The sequence below is a fragment of the Pithys albifrons genome, chromosome 2 (genome assembly GCF_047495875.1).
Source record: "Pithys albifrons albifrons isolate INPA30051 chromosome 2, PitAlb_v1, whole genome shotgun sequence".
NCBI classification, from domain to species: domain Eukaryota; kingdom Metazoa; phylum Chordata; class Aves; order Passeriformes; family Thamnophilidae; genus Pithys; species Pithys albifrons.
Window position 1 is genome coordinate 7,966,847 of NC_092459.1, and position 20,929 is coordinate 7,987,775.

The following is a 20,929-nucleotide window of genomic DNA, read 5'->3' on the forward strand; positions in this document are numbered from 1 at the left end:
ACTCATGGGTATTTAACAAAAGGACTTTGTTTTTTTCTGTTGTTTCCCCATATTTGTTCAAATACACAGTACTGATTTCCCTTAATAAAGGAACAGCCTTTCCTCCCAGTTCTTTTTCATTAATAACCCCACAATGGGAGTCAAGATTGAAAAGGCAGATTGACCATCCTGCTGTCATGCAGCTGAACCAAGCTTGATGGATGTGTCCCATAAGCCACAGATGTTTATTCTTCTAAACTGCATTGATATTGGAGTCGTTGTCTTTTTTTTTTTTAAATTTTTGTGCTATGTATAGAGAGAGTTTTTGGCTGGATTCTATGGCATGGCACAGGGAGGAGTGGACACCTATGTACACAGCTGTGAAGCAGCACAGAGAGCTTCTACATTTACCTATGAAGCAGGTTAGTGAGTCAGTATGAATAACCCAGGTGATTAAGCAGGAAACAATTACTATTATTAATCATTAAGCTCTATTAGCAGGGATTTTGCATTGTTGCTCTCTGAGATTTTTCTCACCTGTAACCAAAACTGGTTGATTTAGCTCTATCCACTTGACTGGAATGAATGAGTCGTGTTCATAAACAAGCAGTCTGTCTCAGGAGGATTGCTTTAGGCCTGTGTTTTGGTAAAAAAATAAACCAGAGCAATACGCAACCCTTATTTACCTCTGTCCTCCTTTTATTCAAAATTAGGGACCAGTTTTACCTTGTACTCACACATAGGCCTGCGTTCAAGAGTGCAAATAGTTCTGCTGACTGCACTCAGCTACTCATATGGTTAACGTTATGCATGTGCCCAGGAGCCTTGCTGATTTGTGGCCTAAGGTCACATCTATTAAAGCACATAACAAAACACTAAAACCTCTCCTACTTATCCAAACCCTGTTAATCTAAACTACTTTCATGTCTCTGTTCCATTTGGCTAATCAAGGCTTCAGTAGAGTTGCTCTGGAAGGATAAATACAAAATCAGTTGAAGTCTGCCCTCGACAAAGTACTTCTGGCTCCCAGTGCCTTTAATGAGAGCCCCAAGCGTGTATCTGAGGTTGGAATTTGGCTCTAATGAAAGGTAGATTTTTCAAATCTTCTGTGAAGTGCTTCACAAAATAAGGGGTTTCAGTTTTTATACCCACACATCATATTATACTTACAGTTACCTTTGGCTGAACGATTCCTGGAATTTCTTGCTATCACATCCAAAAATATGACACATTGAATTGCGTATCAGCTACATATATAAGAAAAGATTGTTCTGTAGGACAATACAGAGTTGTCAAGGCTTGTTTTGAAAATACTGCTTGGATTATGCCTTGTGTCTCAATTTCAGTTCAGTGTTTTTTTGCTCAGATTTTTTTTTTGTGTGTGTTCATTTGTTTTTTTAGTAACTTTGGGGAGATGAGCATCTCTAGATCTTCTCTTGTTTGCTGTGGCAAAAAAAGGAAAGTCAACCAATTGTTCAAAAAAATAGGAGCTTTAATTTTCTCATCCAGGAATTATTTTTCATTGATGGTGGAAACTTGATAGATACTTATAGATAGCTTAAAAATATATGTAGCTCTTGAACTATGAGAAAAACATCAGTTAAAAATGTGTTGAATCTGCTGATAAATTGCAAGCAAGGTGTGCTCAGATCTTTAACTATGCTGAGAAGATGCTGACAGCAAGAAGAGAAATTTTGTGGTTCTAAAGCAACTGTGTGAATTCAGTAGATTAATATATTTTCAGTAGTCATTTTCTGAGATCTGCAGGAGCTGAAACAGATAGGGCCTCCCTCCTGCAAAGCAATACACAAGGCATTTCTTAGAAAATAAATTAAGAGAATTGTCTAGGATGAATGGAATGAATTCCTTCCTGGACAGATTTATCTCTTCACATGGACTTCAGAGGGGAGATTGGTGGCTAGTTTAGACTAGGCACATAACTTTGAAGGGTTTAAAATTAATGTGGTAAATCTCAGCCAGGGTGTCTAGTTGTGTGCTGGAGCTGGTTTCTCAGAGCTGAAGGTCTTCAACACCCAAAGGAGGAATACCTAGGTAGTTGTTGCTGCAGAAATCAGAGTGAGTTATGTGCTTTTCTCAAAGGTGCTAAGTCACTTAAATCAGCCTTCAGGCCGCCCAGGCTGGGAAAATAGGTGGATATTAGATACCTAAATCTCAGGAATTGTTCCAGTCCTCATACAACTGTTATGCTAGAGACTCTTCCCTGACACTGTTCCCTGGCCTGGTATGTCCCTATTCATACCAGTCAGCTCTCTGACTGTGGGATTGATCTATATGACTGGTTCTATAGGATCAGGGCCTGACTGGACAGTACCCCACCAGAAAAGGTCTTGAATTTTTTGCTGTCTGTTTATTCCCCTCTGAGAGAAGGATGAGACCTTTTTCATTGTTTCTTTTGTGCCAAGCACTTTTTGGGGTAGGAGGTAACTATTTTGCAGTTTGGAATGAAAGGCCACTCAGCCATACCACTGTGTCCATCTCTCCTCATGGAGGACCAGGTCCACAGAAACCCACTGTAGCCTAAGAGCCATGGATGGAGATAAGTTCCAATATCACATAGATAAGTCATTTTGAAGCTCCAGAAAAAAAAAATCAATAGTTCTGCTAAACCTCATTTCCTAACTCAACTCTTTCTGAGTCAGGAGTCTGTTTTTTTAGGTTTTGTGAGTGTTGGTGTTAGAAGCACAGAGTGTGTAGCTCAGCTGCAAGATTAAAAAGCTTTTGCAAACTGTACCTAATATTTTCAAGGGTTCAGACAAGATAAAATTGCTACCAACTTTTAGCACTTGATGACTGCTGCAGCTTTTAAAAATTGAAATAATTGAAAAACTACATCATCTCAGTCTGTGTCTAAGTTTCTTTGCTAATTTCTCAGTGAGATTATATTTTACTTCTCAATAGGAGTATGTCTTAATCACATGAAATGATCAGATTTCCCAGTAAGAATTATTTTTCAGATCTGACTTTTTATGATTTAGTGTCCCAGAGGGATCTAAGCTTCTGATTTTAAATGCAAGCTGAGTGTGTAAGATGTTTTGGTAATTGGGACAAGAATCAGTGTTTAGTTGGTTTTGTGGCAAACTCTTATAATGATATTATTTGTATCACAACATTCAGGGAGAATATTTCTTGTTTAATGGGTATTTTATGTGAGAAGCATTCTACTGCTGGGAAATGTTATCTTTCTAACACAGATTCTGGGTTAGAATCAAATAAACCTTAACAATATGTATTCATAGTTGAAACTTGAAGCACAAATTCATCCTTTTTCAGTGAAGGTGAAAGTTATTAATTCTTTTACTTTATATATTCTTCTGTCTTTGGAAAGAGATTAAGACAATTTTATAGATTTATTTTTTGTTTTCAATATTAGCACAACCTTCATCCCCTTCCAAATTCTTCCTGTCATCATAGCAATTCAGTGCCGCTGATTTAGTGAATAGGATTGAGGGAGACAAGCAATCCAGCATGTTGAATTTGAACTCTGACCTTTCCCTTGCATTGTTGCACAACTTCTTAGTTTTGCTAATTAAAAAGCATTTGCCCTCTACCTCTTTTTTTTTCTCAAATGAGCAGAAACTCAAAATATAGAGGGATAGGAAGGTTTTGGAAAGTATCAGGGAAAGACACCTGTACATTTCTCTGGTTTGGCTCTGTGTTAAGCATTTCTTATGCATCTGAAATCTGATATTATTTGCATTGTTCTTCAAATATCAAGATACGACTAAATTTCCTAAGATTCCTATTATGCTTAAACACTGGTGTGTGTCCAAGCACATGATTTCTCATATGCTGTCTTCATTAATACCGAGATCTTGACATATGAATCCTGATAAATTGAGATGGACAAGACATCAAGTGTATTTTAGCCCTACAACAGCTAAATTGACAGGGACTTCCAGTACAGTCATGCATGTCATGGGAGACCTCAATGCTCTTGCTGGAGCTGTGGCGTGCTTAAAACTTGCTAGTATTCCATTAGTTCATACAGTGGGAAAAAGTACAAAAATAACAAACTTGTTAGTCTGCTAATTGCAGGCTTGTTAAGTGATATTCCATTTCTGGTGTTTCTTTTTGCTCTTCATTGCTGATTAATGACTCTTCCAAACAAATACCAAAAAGTGTTCTGAAAATAAAATCACATTGCAACTGAGCAATCTTTTATTAGAATTTCTAATGCAATCTGTGCTTTTGAATATGTGGCTACAGGATTGAAAACATCACTGCTGTATCCCATTGGATTTATTAACACACATGATACCCAGGTTTCCAGAAAATCATCAGCTGAGTTGTGACTTAGGATTGCTCTGACTTTGGGCTTTTCTAACTGAAAATTGTGGTTTTTGTGTTCTTTTGTCACAAGCATTGCCTGTGTAGTTAGGATCTTTCCCTTCTCTGTGCTTTGTGATAGGAATCAGAATATCAGTGGAAAGTTTCCCATAGACTTTGAGGACTTGTGGATAATAGACCTAATACAGTAGGAACTCTCAAACCTCTTGTTTCTGTGAAAGAAAATAATTTTGTTTGGTAGTTCATGAGAAAGCACTTTTGTGAAAGCAGTTTTGTTATCTGTTTGAGTCAGATGTGTTTTTAAGAGCATTGAGGATTTTGATAGCAAGTACTTTTTAAGCAACATTTATTACTGTTTGATATGGAGACCCTCATGTAAAAGAATAGAATTTTGTGTCCATCTATTTCAATCGTGTCATTGTTTCAATCATGTCATTGTTTCAATATTACTGTATTTCAAAAAAGCATCATCCAGCAACACTGGTAAGCCTTCAGGGAGCTTCTCACCCAGAGTTCTTAGAAATAAGTTCTCACAAAAATAGCTCACAGTTAAGCTGGAGAACATTTTGAGCATCTTCCATGGTACGCTTTCTACAGAGGATGGAAAAGTACCTCCTATCCACACTGAGCAGCCAACTCTGCCAGACAACATCCGTTGGCATCCCTGCTAAGTGCCATTTCACTGAAAGTCAGGATTTCAGAGGTCCGCCCAGGAATGGGTTTCCTTTTAAGGGTGGTGAGGCACTGGAACAGGCTGCCCAGAGAAGTTGTGGATGCCCCACTTTGGAAGTGTTCAAGGCCAGGCTGGAAGGAGCTTTGAACAACTTAGTCTAGTGAGAGGTGTCCCAGCATATTGCAGGGGGTTTATACTAAATGATCTTTAAAATCCCTTCCAATTCAAACTAGTCTATGATTCTATGAAAAATCTCAAGTGTTTCTACTTTTAAACAAAAACTTTTTGCTTACTGTAAACCCAAAGTTGTTTCCTGCAGAATGGATTCTCTTTTGGACCACAAGTCAAACCCTTTGCAATTTTCCTTTCAAAAAGCATTTAATTTTGTCACTAAAATGAAATAGGGGAATTCAATAAAAATATAGTCCTAGTCTGTGTTGTGAAATTCTTTACTCCCTGACAGTTGTCTCTGAGCAGATCAGTACAAGGTCCTCCTTGCAAATCATGTAGGCTACACCTCATATAACTCATCAGTGTGATTCTGAAATATAAGAAAGAACTTCAGTCTGATCTTTGGTGTGCAAATATTATTACTCTTTGAAAAAGAAAAATCATTACTCTTTGAAATGCAGGTAAGAGGCATTAAGGGAGAGCTCCAGAACGAACCACTGCAAAGATAGCAGCACTCTCCAGCTATGCTGTTTGAGCATGTCTGCAGTCTAACAAGCCATTTACCCCTTGCAACTTTACTGTTCCATGAAAAATGACTCACAGATGAAATTCATCAGTTTGACATGGAAGGATGCCATTTATGGGCAGAAACTGTATTTTTTTAAACTGAGGACAAATTTCCTATTGCTTTTGCAATTGCAATTTGCTACTTTGAGGCTGTGGTGCCTATGGCTTCTGTAAATTGGTAAGTTTCATTGATTTCAGGTCACTAATTATTTCCTTGAAAATTATTAGGTTGGTTAAAATTACACCTGTAATGTAAGTGTGAAGATGCAGAGGCACATCCTCACACCTGATTTTAGTCACCTGGGCTTTCTCATAGCTCATGGTGGGACATCTTGCTTAGCTTTAATGCCCACCTTCATGGACTGTTGGTGGTGTCTGAATGAGTAGACAGCCTGTCCCTTTTCTACGTGGATACAGCACGATGAGAGGAACTGTTCATAACATGAGCAGAAAATAAATGGATTAGTGATGGAAAATATTGAAAGCTGTACTCTGCTTTAAATTGGGAGCAACACTATTTCAACACGGAGGCTGGGTCTAGTTCACCATCTTTTCCATTTTAAAGTAACATGGTGGTTTTCTGCCTTCCCTTCTCTTTGCCATGGGCTTATTCAAGAAGCTTTAGGTGATTAACTGAAGTATTCGTTACAGTTTACATTTCATTAGAACCCCTTCATCTCTTAGTTATTCATTTTAACTAACTTCTGTCTACTTTTTAATGTAGTTTCTAGTATTATTTATATTTTAAAGACCCTTAATTCGACTTTTTGAACACGGTGTATAAGACTTTATATCCTTGCTTACCCAAACTGGCCTTGTTGCCCTTTTCTGTGTTTAGATTATAACAAGGATGAATTTCACTTGTGGTCTCTCCAGCTGTTTTTTAAGTAGTTCCCACTTTTCTGCAGCAGATTTCCTCCACATTATAAGATTCCAGTCCAAATTCCACAGGGTATTTTGCCTTCCCTTTAAATCAGTTTCACTTCATGTTTCTCTTCCATGAGTCCTAGCTCATATGAGTCCTACAAATGCAGTGTTATAATTAGAACTATGTGAAAACAGTCCTTCCATTTCTCAGAGGTTCCTGCAAACATTTGCTTTGGGTTTCATCCATATGAGCTCCCATTCCTTGATAATTTTGACTTTGAATTTCAGATGTGAACAAACCAAACGTTAAGGTCAAACTCATGAGGTCAAACTCAGCTCCAGTGAATCAATGTTAGGAATCCCTGAGACAAAAAAATTCCAAAAAACTCCAATCCAAAACAAAACAAAACAAAAAAGCACACAAAATTTTGTCTGGTTTTGAGTAAAATCCACAAAGTCTAAATGCTGATTATCAGTAGTTACCTGTCCATAATGAAAATTTAAACCTAGAAAATCAGTGCTTCACTTTTAGGATATAAACAGTTGACCTGTTTCAGGGGTTCATAGCTCAATTTTTTTATCCTGGAGAGCAGTACCTGGGAGCACCTTCCTGTCTCGACAGGCTGGGTGAGAGCTCCCTCTCCTGTTTCCATCTGGATTAGGATGTGCCCTTGTGACCCCCACATCTGTCTAGACAGGTTTTCCTAGTATCAGGCCATCATATTATGCTCGTTTTCCAGGTTAGACCCAGGGCAGCCTCGAGTTACTTCACAACAAGAAACTATTCCACTCTCTTATTTTAGTATTGTTTTTATTTCTGTCTCTGATTAAATAGCAAATTCCATTCAAGGAGAAAATCCAAATTGCCTAACACCAAGCCATTTAGTATTCCTTGAAAAGATCTTTCAGTATAGAATAGGAACATTAGAACATCTTCTTTTCCTATTTTATTTAGGTGCTTCCATTAAAAAAAAAAAAACAAACACCAAAACCCCCAAAAACAACAAAAAAAGGAGAAGAAATTGGAAATTTCAGTGTGGTCCTTCACTTTAATAGTTACATATGCATTGAAATTATAACTCCTCAAAGTTAATTTACGATATGTTAATGCCTTTTTCACTATTCCTTGAATCTATTCCTCTTACTGTGTAGACAGGCCTACAGATGGAAAGTCATCTCCTCATTCCCCAGTTTGGCAAATGCTGTGAGTTACTGCCCAGGCACCCAACCTAGTTTGTGAGTTTGTGGTCACTGTGTGTTGGATCTGGAACTGCTTAAAAAGGTTGGAATAGACTTAAAGCTTGATGTTGGTTGCTTTAGGAAGAGGGTAGCAAAAGGGCAGGGGAGCTTTAATTTATCTAGTGAGTATTGTTGACATTTTTTGTGTTAACAACGTTAGGAAGTTGCTGACAGTTTGTTTTCTTTATTTTTTTCTTGTTTTGCTTAGAATTCTTCAACAGGAACTGAGTTTTTCATGCAGAATGAAAGCAAATTGCAAGTCACAACAGAGTATAAGAAAAGGTGGAATTTTTCTTTCCAGACGTGGCATTTTCTGGAAACCATAAAAATGAAATAACAAATTACAGAATGGAGATAATAGCATTTTAGAAAGCCACATTAAATTAGAACAGTTGAAGGCAAATTCTTTGCAGCCACTAATGCCAAGTTGTGGATAGAAAGCCAAGAAGATTCTTAAAGATCTCTTTCTTAATTAATTTAACATTTTTCTTGTTGGCCTGCAGATCTGCCGGTGGGAATAACGTGTGTCTTCCCCATGGGCTGCAGATGTCTGGTTTGTTCAGTTTTGAAAGTTGAGCAGTTGGTTTTCCTGCCTGGGATAGGTCGGGATGGGGAGGGAGGCAGGGGCAGTGGGAGCCCACTGGAGGGCAACCGAGCTCCGTCTGTCTGACCCCCGCTTCTGCATGACCCTTTGGAAGGAGTTTGGATCTGAACTCTAATAACAGTTTACATTTCCACGTCCGTATTAGATCTGGGGTTTCATAAAGTGAGGCCAGCACTATATGTTTTTGCTCTCTCAAATATTACATCGTCTATTTATACTGTGTGTTTTTGTAGCCCATGATGTAACATGACAAAATTTCAGCCATGTGCATCACACATGCAAGTCTGAGTGCAGCTGGGTTGTGAGGCATGGCTGAGGTAATGTCAAGAAATTTCATATTATATTTAAAATGACACCTGTAAAAATAATCTTCAATTTGTAATTTAAATACTGTAATAGTCAATTATGTGAACTGACAGGAAGTGTCCCAGCGGTTTTGGAAAATAACATTCTTTTATCCGTCGAACCTTTGATGCATTTTTCAACAGTCATAATGGAGGTTCAGATCATGACCTTCTGCTTTGAGAAACATATTCAGAGAGGAGTAAGATCTCCTCCTGCAGCAAGGTGAAGTCTTGTCTCTGCATATATTTTTGCTTTATTCAAATGAAATGTCAGTGTGCATACTTCATTATTATCCAAGTTCATGAGAGCTCAAAACTGTAAATCTAGCCTAATTTCTAATTGTGTGCCTTGCTTATGGCAGCATATGCATGTCATCTGTAAATATGTACATCCTGCTTTACTCCTAATGAGAGGCTTCGAAGGCTTTCCTGCAGTCTGCATCAGTAGCAATCAGAGTCTACTAATGTGGAGTGTGGCTTGTGACTTGGCCATTGAAAAAGCTCAGAAGTCTTCCAGATGCAGGAATAAGTTTTGGAAATCTACTGAGCTGCTTCTTAAGCACATCTCTTTTGCTTATTTGGGGGTGGAGGAGTTGGGAGGAATGACAAGATGTAGGCTTTATGCAAGTCAGTTATGAATGTGATAGCCCTGGGATTTCTCCCACTGTAAATTACACCTTCTTCCCTAATGCTGTAGCATTTCCCTTATCCAAGAGCTTGTTTCTTAAGGCTGTCATGAGCCATAATAGCACTCCTCCCAACTTGTACCTGATTTGGCTTCTACCAAATCTAAGAGATTTCTCTTATGTCCTTTTCCATCATATACTTTTGAAATACTGAATGTGACTTCCAAAGGGTTGTACTTTGTGACACTTAAATAAACTCTATTCTTTCCATTCAGCTCTGGTAACCTGATACTGCACAATAAATGCTAATAAGTTTCCTGCAGAGTAGTGCTCTTAAGACAGCTTATTTTTCATCCCTCCTTTCATGTTGTGCCTTTATTGATGACTCAGTCCATAACACAAGTGTTCTTAAAGAAGATAAAATGTAAATAACAGTGAAAGATGTTGCTCAGATAAGACGCTCTGAAGGACACAGGAAATGCTTCATAAAGAACATTTTCTCTGCACCCAAAGTTGCCCCCTTTTAAGTTGTAGTTACTGGCTATTACTCTTTGTAGGCCATTAAGGACAAAATGTTGCATTAAATAATTAACAACATCAAATTAATGCTTTGGTCTACTGCAAATCAAAGACATATGCCTTTACTGACCGCCTTGTAGGCTGGAGCTGGGTTGTTTCCTATTGATAAAAAGTTTTCTTAGTCATATTTGTGGGTGAAATCACCCACAGGATTACAACAGGAGAAGGCCTGAGCAACCCCTATGGATATCTACACATGGGGAATGAGGAGGGAAAAGTGTAGGAAGGCTTTGTCTGATAGGGAGAAATTCCATGAAGGGAAACAAATGTGCAGTAACTGCCTGCCATGGCTGCACATGCAGGATGCATCAAAGCTTTGTGTCCCCTTTCCCTGACCAGAGAAGGGTGGCCCATTACTTAGGGCATCCAAGGGTACCCTTGCCCACATCACAAGTCTCCTTCTTTCCTCTCATATAGCTCCCACGTGCTGAGTTTGCTCCCTTGGACACTACTCTACTTGTAAGAGGAACACCTGCATCTATGTGTGCAGGTCCAAGGAAGACCACCTCCCTGCATGTTGTCCTATGGAGGGGAAGGAACAGCTGAAGGGGCCACCTGCACAGTGGGAGAGGTGAGTGCTGCTCTCTGGGGCAGGAAGCCATAGCAGCTGAGGCCTGCAGGAAACATTGAGGTGTTTGATGTTGTTTCCTTACTGCAGGAGGTTGCATGTGGCAGCACTGCAAGGCCATGGCCAAAGAGTAGATAGAGCTCACAGGGAGAACAGTAGAAAGTGCCTGCCCTAAAGGGCTCTCCACATTGGTGCTTTAATGGAAAGAACAACACAGCTGAGCCCCTTTTAATGTTCAGTGAGTAAGGAGAGCACATCTCTCCCTGTAGTCTGCTGTCTCACACGACAGACAACAGGAAGGAAGTGCTCTGCTCTTAAAAAGTTTGTTTCAGTCTCACGTTTTGAAAGAGCAGGTCACTTCAAAGTCCCACCATAAAATTACCATATACCATATGTTTGTTACAAATGTGCAAGGGAAATTATTGGTGCTTCTGCCTTGTTTCTGTGGTCCAAATGTATGTATGTATTTGCCAATTATTTATTTTATTTTTAAACAGACTTGTTCAGTTCTCTCAGTGTTCCCCGCTTCTTACACTGAACATCTCGGGATGCCTGCTCTTGTGGTAGGAGACAACCACATGTGCCTGCACTGCTTATCTTGTCTGTTTGTCCCTATGTCCATGACAAAACCCAGAGAGGGCAACTGTCAGATTCCATGTGGTGCAAAGGTGTTTTTTGTTGAAGCAGTCTGAATCCAGAGGCTGATATTGTGCAGCTTTCCCAACTGTTGTAAGCCACATTGCAGTTCAGGGTAGGGGCCCTTGATGTGCTATTTCCAGAGCTGATGGCCTGGCAAGACTACTGGTTTGTTCTGCTGCATGTCTCAGACTACAGACTTTTACCCATATGCTCTATTAGCAACCTTTGTTAGCTGGTTTTTAAATCCTCAGTCACTTCAACCACGTGGCACCTCTCGTTAGAGCTGAGAGGAGCAGGGTTCAGTTCTACTGTCCACTATGGTTACTTAAGTTGTTGCTCATCTTGTCAAAATTCAGGTGTCTAGTCCAGGTCAGTTATTCAGATTGTGTCTATAGTCAATTCAGAGATCTCTGCACTTCCAAAAGGCATTTTTCCCCAATTGCTGAGACCTATAGTAGGATGGGTTGTACATAATAATTCATTTTAGAGGGAGGTTGAACAAGAAGCTTAGATTAGATTGCTAACTTTTACAGCACTAGATTTGGTACAACTCCTGCATTTAAACCCTTACTGTCAGAGTCCACCTTCTGTGAACACTGGATAATAATAATAAAACTTCTGAAGTGATTGTCCTACTTGGTTAATGGAGCATGGTCTCAATCAGAGCCTTAAAAATGTTTCCTTATAGAAACAGTAACTGATCTCAGTGGGGTTATTCCTGATTTATGCCAGTATAAGAACAGGACTGGTTCTCAGGTTTCCTATTGCATTCAAGCTAGCTAATTTTTCTCAGGGCACATTCATACCAATTTGGAGCTGAATGCTTTATTTATTTGCATGACGTTTACATTTATTTTTAACCAGTGCTTGTTAAAAATAAACTTTTCATCGGTGAGCAGGGTGGACAGATGACTCACATGTTAGTGGGAGTGGGATGAATCAGCAACACTGTTTGATTCATAGCACTGTCTCCGATAGAGCAGCTGCATCTGGGGAGACTGGACATGCTCCATCTTCCAGATTTTTACAGTCTTCTCCCCAGCATGACTGGCTTCCTGTGTCAGCAAACAGAGCCATAGGGCTACCTGCATTGCGAGGTGCAGAAGAACCTGTGTCAAGCCAGCACTGGGTGTATTTTCAGCTCTCTGTTATCAATGCATGCTTCTCACAGCAGATCAACTTGGTGTGGCAGTGCTGGGTTACAGCCCAGGTGTCTCAGCACAGTGCCAACCCCAGCCCTGAAGGTATAAGGGCTCATCTTGTGGTCTGCACCATGTTTGGTGGTGCTTGGAAATCAGCTGGGCATGAGGTCTGCAGTCACACCTGCATGTCATCTGAGGATGGCTATGTCTAAGTGCAAGTTGAGGCTGATTTTCCACCTCCCTGCATTTTCAAGGTATTTCCAGGAGATTAAACCCTCCAAAACATGATGTGGCCACAATCACATAGTTAAATTGAGTCTACAGATATACGTATTTATGCCCTTGTGTTAACCCAACTATATGTTTTCAGGTCTTAAAGCTGCACGACATTTTTTATATTTGTTATTGAGAGCAGATGTGCCCAATTCCAATGATATTCTACTGAAGAATGTCAGGGTTGTGAGAGGTCGAAAGGTGAATGCCTTTCAATCTCCATTATTATTTCCTCCACTCAATTGCCACAGCAGGGAGACTACAGTTGTTAATAGACTTTAAAAATATTCAAATATTTTACAGATCAAAACCTTCTTTTGCACACTTTCACTTGCTTCCTTCCACTCTTGAAATCTTCTCTGGCTATGCTACTGTTTCAGCCTAGGACTGGAGCTGAACTTTTGTACAAATGCTCCAACTCTGGACACTGTGGAGATGTTAACCTGCTTTATAGAGTCATCCAAATCAGAAACCAACCCCTTTTGGGAAGGTGTGACCACACACCCCTCAGTGTGTCCTGCAGGTGCACTGCCTTTCTGCTGGGACTTTGCTTTGCTCACGTACCTGCATCCACTTCTGTCTTTTCGCAGAAGAAGCACTCCCAGCAGTCTTAGGTGCGAGGTGCCAAAACCAGTTGCAAAATGGTTTAAAGAGCTCTTTTCTTTCTGAACTATGGGCCTGGCAGTGACCAAAAGGGAAGGGAAAAATTATGAAAGGGGAAGGAGACAGGGATCAGGCCTGTGCATAAACCCAGCTAGGAAATACAGCCTCAGGAATGGTTCAGGGATGCATTCAGGTCTCTGGCAGGCCCAGTTGAAACAACCACTCTGAAGAACAGAAAAGTCCAGTTTTAGATGTATGACAGGCCCTTTTCTTCTGGGGCCTAGGAAGGAGGATTATGGAAGAACATGTGATTAATGCCCTCTCTCTGGGAGGAAGAAAACATGATTGTGCATTCTTTCCTAGTCCCGTCCATCATCCTCAGTGATGCTCATGGGGAAGCTTATTCCTTCACAGACAACATTTGCAGAACTAATTTCCAAAAAATAGGAGTGACTTTAAATAAAGCAAACATAATTCTGCAATTATCTGCAATATTTTAACATTTATTGATTTTCTCACTCGGTCAGGGAAAATTTTTCTCTCTTTCTGCAGAGTAGCTATTTAATGCAACTGTTCATTTTTTCTTGTGGGACATTTTGCACTGAAAATGCTCAGTGGACAAACTGTCACCACATTGTGAAGGCAGGGATTTGAAGGATAATTGTAAGATTTTTAAGAATGTCTGAGCCTTGCTACTGCTTCTTGTCCTTTCTCAGTCAGGCCCCCACCTCTGCTATGTTTCAAATGCTGAATATCTTCTTAGTGATTTCTCAAGTTTCTAATTGAAACACAAACTGGGCACAGAAAAAAGCTCAAAAACATTTCCAGTTTGGAAAGGAGATGTAAGTAAAGGCAATATCCTGAGTCAGGAGTTTTCTCGTGTTTAAGAGCACTATCAGTCCTGAGGACAAGGCTTCCAACTGGCTTTAGTGCCTTGGGTGTTAGAGCAGGCCTGCCTATGTTCTTTCCAAATCAGCCATTTTCAGGGGACTGTTAGAATGCATCACTATTGAGAAATGGTGCCAAATCCAAAGCTATCAAATTCAGCCCTTGCCACTTCATCCCTTCCTCCAAATATTAAAGTACCATACTGTGCTGCTCTCGCCATGTGAGGAGCCCTAAAACAAAAACACTGTGAGCTCATACAGTGCTGACAGGATTGTGAATGTTGTGCTCAGTTAGAAAAGGCAATTGCTTGGGAATATGTTGGGAGTGGACCTGTAAAAGAATTGCTCACCCCTTAGTTTATTCAGAAAGTAAGTTGAGGAAGTCCCTGCACTAGAGTCTCTGCATCAGCTCACTACAGGCTGAAGCAGGCTTATCATCACTTATAATGTTGGAAGCTGATTTAATTTTCAGTAATTAAGACGACTTGTGAGTTCAACACCTGGTGCTGGCAAACTTTGTGACTGGCAAGGTTGCTTTGTTTGCTTGAGATAATGACAACATGCTGAGCAGGACTGCTGGCTCCAGCCAGACACTTCCAGGGATGCTGGGGAAGCCCCTGAAGCTGCGTTTGTCCCAGAGGTTGAGAGGGGTCACAGCTACTGAGAAGTGGACTCCTGCTTCCAGGAAACATCCCTCCTTTTGCCCTTTTGCCAGCACAAGCACTGCCAACCCTGTTTGCCACGCATCTGTGGGGAATGTGGGACATCTGGGAGTGGATGTGAGCAACCTCAGCAAGCTGAAGGCTTTGGCAGCAGTGTTTAACTTAAATTGCTAATTGAGCAACATGTTTAATGAATGCATCCTTAGATCTCCTTTATATCTAACAGCAGTGACAGCCCAGCTTCACCTCACAGACATGTGGTGGCTGTGAATATATTACAGTGCAGGAAGTGCTCTGATGGAGCAGGAATAGGGGCACCAAGCTACTGAGAAATATGGGGTTTAAAAGCCTGTACCTGCCTCTCAGAGTAAGTTAATAGGAAAGCTCTCACCAGATGGCTGCTTTCTTTGATAGATGAAGGACTATCCAGGGAGCAATCTGAGATACACATTAGGCTCTCACACAAATCTGGGGAGTCATTTCAGTTGGAGCAACACCGAAGATTAAATATTATAGTTCACTGAAGGGGCTCTGAGTGGCAGTGAAAAAAACCAGAATACAGTTACCTAAAATCTCAAAGCTAAATACAAAGCCCAGTGTTTAATTAACCTTTTCCTCTGATGCCTCAGGAAAAGCCAAAATGGACATGTTTGCTGCCAGCCTTTGGGGAACCTGTAGGACAGTAGTTTTCTTTATTGTGAATTGCACTGAAACATCAGGGATGTGTTTTTATACATTAATCTCTGGTGATGGCTCAGAAGTATTCAGGGCAAGGACAGCAAGTGGCTGGGACTTCTGTGGTCTCAGCAAGGCTTTCTCATCTCCATGAGATGTATGTTCATTATGGGGTGATTTATAGCAGTGTCACTTGGTTCAGATTTTTAAATAAAGAAATCCCTTACAGCAGAGAGTAGAAAAGTTAATTGAAGAAAATCATCATTTTTTTGACAAAGGTGGGGTATTGTCCCCTTGAAAACATCATGCAGGTGCTTCACATCTCCAGTTTATGACAGGGTGGGCTGCCTGCCCCAGGTTTACCTGCCTCTGTATGGCATCTACAGTGTGCTGTGGGCATCTGATGGCAGCAGGAGATCTTTGGGATGGTGGAGGCTCTTTGAGTGGTTTGGTAGGCAGAGAGCAGCAGTCTTGGGGAGCGACATGAAGCTCACATTTCTGAAATTAATACTTCTAGGTGTGACCTATATTTGATTTTGCCTTTTTTTTTTGTTTTTATTTTCTGTCTGAAACCCCAGCAATTCTCTGTCCTATTTTGGTGTCAATTCTGTATATATTATTTTTGATTTAGTTTCTAAATCCGTTCAAATCTATTTAGAAGAATACTGTTTCCTGACTAGAAAACAAAAGTGTTGAAAAATTTTGACACGTTCATAGAATCATAGAATGAACTGGGTTGGAAGAGACCTCCGAGATCATTAAGTCCAACCCTTGATCCAACACCATCGTGACTATTAGATCATGGCATCAAGTGCCACATCCAGTCTCATCTTAAAAACCTCCAGGGTAGGAGAATCCACCACCTCTCTGGGCAGGCCATTCAACTGATAGCCTAACCTTTTCTCTTTGTAAAAGAAATGGCACTGCAGGGTAAAGCTGCCCTTGAAGAGCTCCAGAGTAAGCCTTTGAGTCTCATTTACATCCACCTCTGGAGCTGCATCCAGAATGCCATATCTTTACTGAAGTCTTGTCCCAAGAGGAGGCTCCTCAGTGCTAAAGCAATGGCCACTCAATAGTGGTGCCAGGGAGAACTACAGTGGTGTCAGGAGAGCCCTAAATGGGAGCTCCATAAGGCATGGGTTAACTTGAAGGCAACACCACTACGCCACTGATCAGACTTAGTTTCTTTTGTGCATTCAGTGTCAGAAGTGAGTGTGTTGATGGATAGATTCCATATTTTCTCTCTCTAAAGCAAAATACCACTTGCGTGGGTTGCTTACAGCTACTGCTGGCCTCAGCAGGCCCCAGCAAGGTGAAAGGTCCTTGTTTCCCCAGAGGACTGACACGTTAAGATGGCTTCATTTGATTAAAAGGGGATGTTGATCATTAGTTATGACCCAAATTTCTTGTTTTTGGCAATCATTCAAAGTGTTCCCAGATGCTTGTAAGGCTGATGGTACCTGCAAATAAAACATATCTTTATAATAAGGACATTAATGTTAATGAATAATATCAAAATGTGCCATGTGCCTTTCCTAGGCCTTTTTTGCATTTTGATGGATTGAATGATGGAAGGGAAACATATGCTTTCCAGATTGAACCCAAAGAGTTCACTAATTCAGACTCCATGCTCCTTCAAGCTGTAGCCAAGCAGAGAATAAATTGGATAGCATTTGTTATCCACTTGGGATTAATTATTGAGTTTTAGAGGTAAGTAGCTGCCTCAGTGAAGGTTACCAGTTTGTTCTTTAGCATCTAGTTAGAGCATTGAAGGAACTAGGAGAGGGGAACTGGTTAAACAGAAATAACTTGGATATTTCTGTCCAGTGTAAACCGGGCAACAATGAAAGAGGTCAAATGTTCAGCTCATGAAATAGTATGTGTGTATGCACTTTTGTTGAGGATTAATTCAATTGTATGAGGAATGGGTACTCCCTCCAGGTTAACATTAAAGAGCATTGACAGAGCAACAGGAAAAATCTTTGGGTTTTTTATAGTTAGTGCCATAGTTGACCTGGAGCTGGTACTGTCTTGGAAAAAATGGGTATTGTTCCCTGAAGGACTCATGTCAGCCTTGAGCTTTGGACATTTAAGAAAGGAATCTTCCATCTGTCAGACAGTACAGTATTAGGACACTTGTCCCCAGGGTCTGCTTTGATTATGTGATGATGTTTTAAGGAAATTAGCTGATGACTGTGATAGGGAAAGAGCTGGATCTGAGCTTGAAAATCAGGCAGTTTTTTGTTTCATTAAACACGCATTTTAGCAGGAAGTTGAAAAGGTAAGGTCAAGAGAGGAGGGTTGTGCCAAGGGTGTCAGTGAAAAGGTGATGGATTAGAAATATAGCCTGATTTAGTTATTTTTGAGATGAAATGAAAAATGAGCACTTGAAAAATGAGTTAATTAATCATCACGTCTTAGCTATTCATAGAACATTTCCAGTGATCCACAAGGTAGCTTTTCATATTTTCTCTGGTCAGTGGCTACAGAACATTATAAACCTTTGCTTATTTCATTTACATTATTTTTTTTCTGGTCTTTCAGCAATGTTATTATAGGAACATGTGAGGTCAGCTGAGACACTGTGAAGGGTGGTAAATTTTCATTTTTTTAGTACTTGTATCTGCTTTTGCATTTTGGCTTGAAGCAACATGGTGCTTTGGGAGTGACTGCCTGAATTGTTCCATTTCCTGCATGCTCTTTCCATCCACAGAATAGAATTTGTGAGCACAAAGTAGATTGCTTTTAGGGTAGACTTAACTGGAATCGCTGTCCTAAGCTGATACCAAGGACTTCCTCTAAGGGGACTATAGGGATCCAAGCCAGTCATGGATTCTTCACACGGCTTCAGACCATGTGTAGGGAACTTTGGGCCATGGAGCCAGACTCAACCTAATCCTGAGGAAACCCCGGACCTGCAGTTTTCTCAGCACCAACTCATTTATGATTCATGCCACAAATTTAACTCAATGCCTTTCTCCTTTCCACTTTTCAGTCCCTGTGACTTGATGCTCTTGACAGTTATCTTGTGGCTGCCTCTCCAAAACTGGCCCTCCTCTGCTGATGACTTTGAAATCAGAAAGACCCAGGCTTCAGCTTCTGCTCAGTTTTTGTGGCAACTCATTATAACATGAGGGCTTGCGACTTGTAAAGGCTGAAGAGGAGCAAGGACTTTTGTTCTGCTTAATGTGTAGGCAGTGGTGTGATGCTTTGTGTCATGTCTTACTGTACAGTGACACAAGAAACCATTGAACACTGCCATTCTTTTAACTCTGTGCCATACCTTAGTGCCTTAATCTCTTGTTTTACCAGCTGGTACTGCAAATGCCCCATCATACCCCTGTCCACCTCCTCCTCTCAAGCTCCAAGTCAATGTCCATTGACAAAATGGGACATTGGGTTGAAGGAGGGAAAAGGCTCCCAGTGCAGCACTGTGCTGCTCAGTGAACTCTGCCTTGTGTGGCAACACCTCTCCCAGCCTCGTGTGGCAACACCTCTCCCAGCCTTGTGTCCAGGCTGCCCAGTTGCTCCTTTTCCTCTCTCCTTCCTCTCCAGCCCCAGTCTGGGGCACTGAGAAAAACAGTAGTCAAAGCATGGTTTGATTGCCTTATAGGGGTTCTTTTAGATATTAGAAGTGATGAGTGTTTCAATCTTTTCTATCTCCTTTCAAGATGAATAACTCAACAACTTCAGCGGAGCTCCTGAAGGCTCATTGTGACAATGTAAAGTCAGCAGCATTTGCTCTAGCGAGCAGGCATCTTTGAGAAATGTAAAATAAGCAAATTTCCCAGACTGTAGCCAGAACTTTAAATTCAAGCACTGATATTTTTTTTCTTTTGACCAAATGGCAGGTGAACTGAGTCTGCCATCTCCGTAAAAATGACATTTAGAGGAGATACATTGAAACCCAAAAGCTGTTTATTTTCTACAAATTTAAAGTTTAAAAGTTCCTGAGAGGCAATTAAAGCAAGGAAGAAAACAAGTACAGTAAACCCCTTCTGTGTCACTCTTGCAATGCTGACTCCAGGTTTAATTTTCTCTCCCTCACTAGCTGTGCTCTAGGAAGCACAAAGTTGTAATCACAACTTTGTTAACAGCTCAGTGACAAAAATCAAACCATCTATTTTACTCAGCACTTTCCTTCTCCTACTAGCATTTCATTATAAATGAGATGAGGTGAATAAGACACTAAACAGTAAGCACTGGGCTCTCATGACAATTTGTCAGAAATGGTCTCATTGGCCTGCCCTACTTCCTACAGCACTTACTCATAGAGACAAGATGTGGTTGCTACCAGTGCAGATGTGTTCACAGTCTGTAGGAGTTTGGCCAGATGCACCAGCAGCCTCAGAGAGCTGCTTCCAACAGATCATTGCCTGTGTTGAGGAGTGGAAAAGAGCATAGTTTTAGGTATTGTTTATCCCTCTCTTTTTCTGCAGACCAAAGTGGTTGTGTTGGCGACTGATTTTCTCCTTCTTCCCCATTCCCTGGAGTTATTTATCATAATTTGCAATGAGAATACCATAAGAAAAATGATCTCTCTGAATTGCTTGATCTACAAAGGGATATGAAGTGTGGTGAACACAGAAAAGAGGTAAACACATTTTTTGCCTGTTGTAATGATGCATTGAGGGGAAAATGCCTACACTGATTCCTGATTCCTGGAGTATAATTTCGGTCTTTATTGCTACCATGTTATGGAACAGAATGTGGAACAAGATTTGATATTTGTAATTTCAAATATGGCAAGTAAGTTTTCCCTTTGACGAGCAGATGAACAATGCAATATTTAGCCATCATTGCACAATTATCCAATGACTGACACCAAACATCAGTGACTAGCTCCTCAGTAACTTGCATAGATATGGTTCTTAAATTTCCATTGCAAGCAATGTTTTAGCTTGTTCCAAAGAGTCAGACTGCTACAGTTGTGTGCCTATTGCATATCACATTTCAGAAAGCTTATGTGTTGCCAACAGTCAATACTGACATTACACTGAATTGTGTCATTTAGCATTTATCATATGTGTAAGTTGATTCCTATGGTTGTGTTTATAGGGCTGATGTCTTTAAGTGTGTATGTAACTTCTGTATATAACCAAAGGATGTGATGTTAATAAGGAGTTCTTGCAAGAAAGACTATGCCGAGGAGTCCTTATAAGTTTCTGAGTTCCCAAGTACTGGTCATGAGCTCAAGAACCAACCTTTTTCCTATTATCACTACTCTACAGTAGAAGTGTTTACTGAAGCCAAATAAGTTCTCTCAAGTTCATTTCAGTGGAAAAAAAGTTGGAATATTGAGCATGGCACTGAGTCTTCCTCCTCACGTTATGTAGATACAGAAAGGAATAAATTTTTGAGTTGAATTATCTTGCCAAGCTATGCATGGACTCTTGGTCCACCAAGGCCCGCTGTGGGGAGGAACGTGCTTGCTTAAGTGTCAATTACATCAATCAGTGCTGAGGTAGTATCTACTGCTCCTGACTGAACTGGGATAGTAGCACCTATGAAATACATTGCACT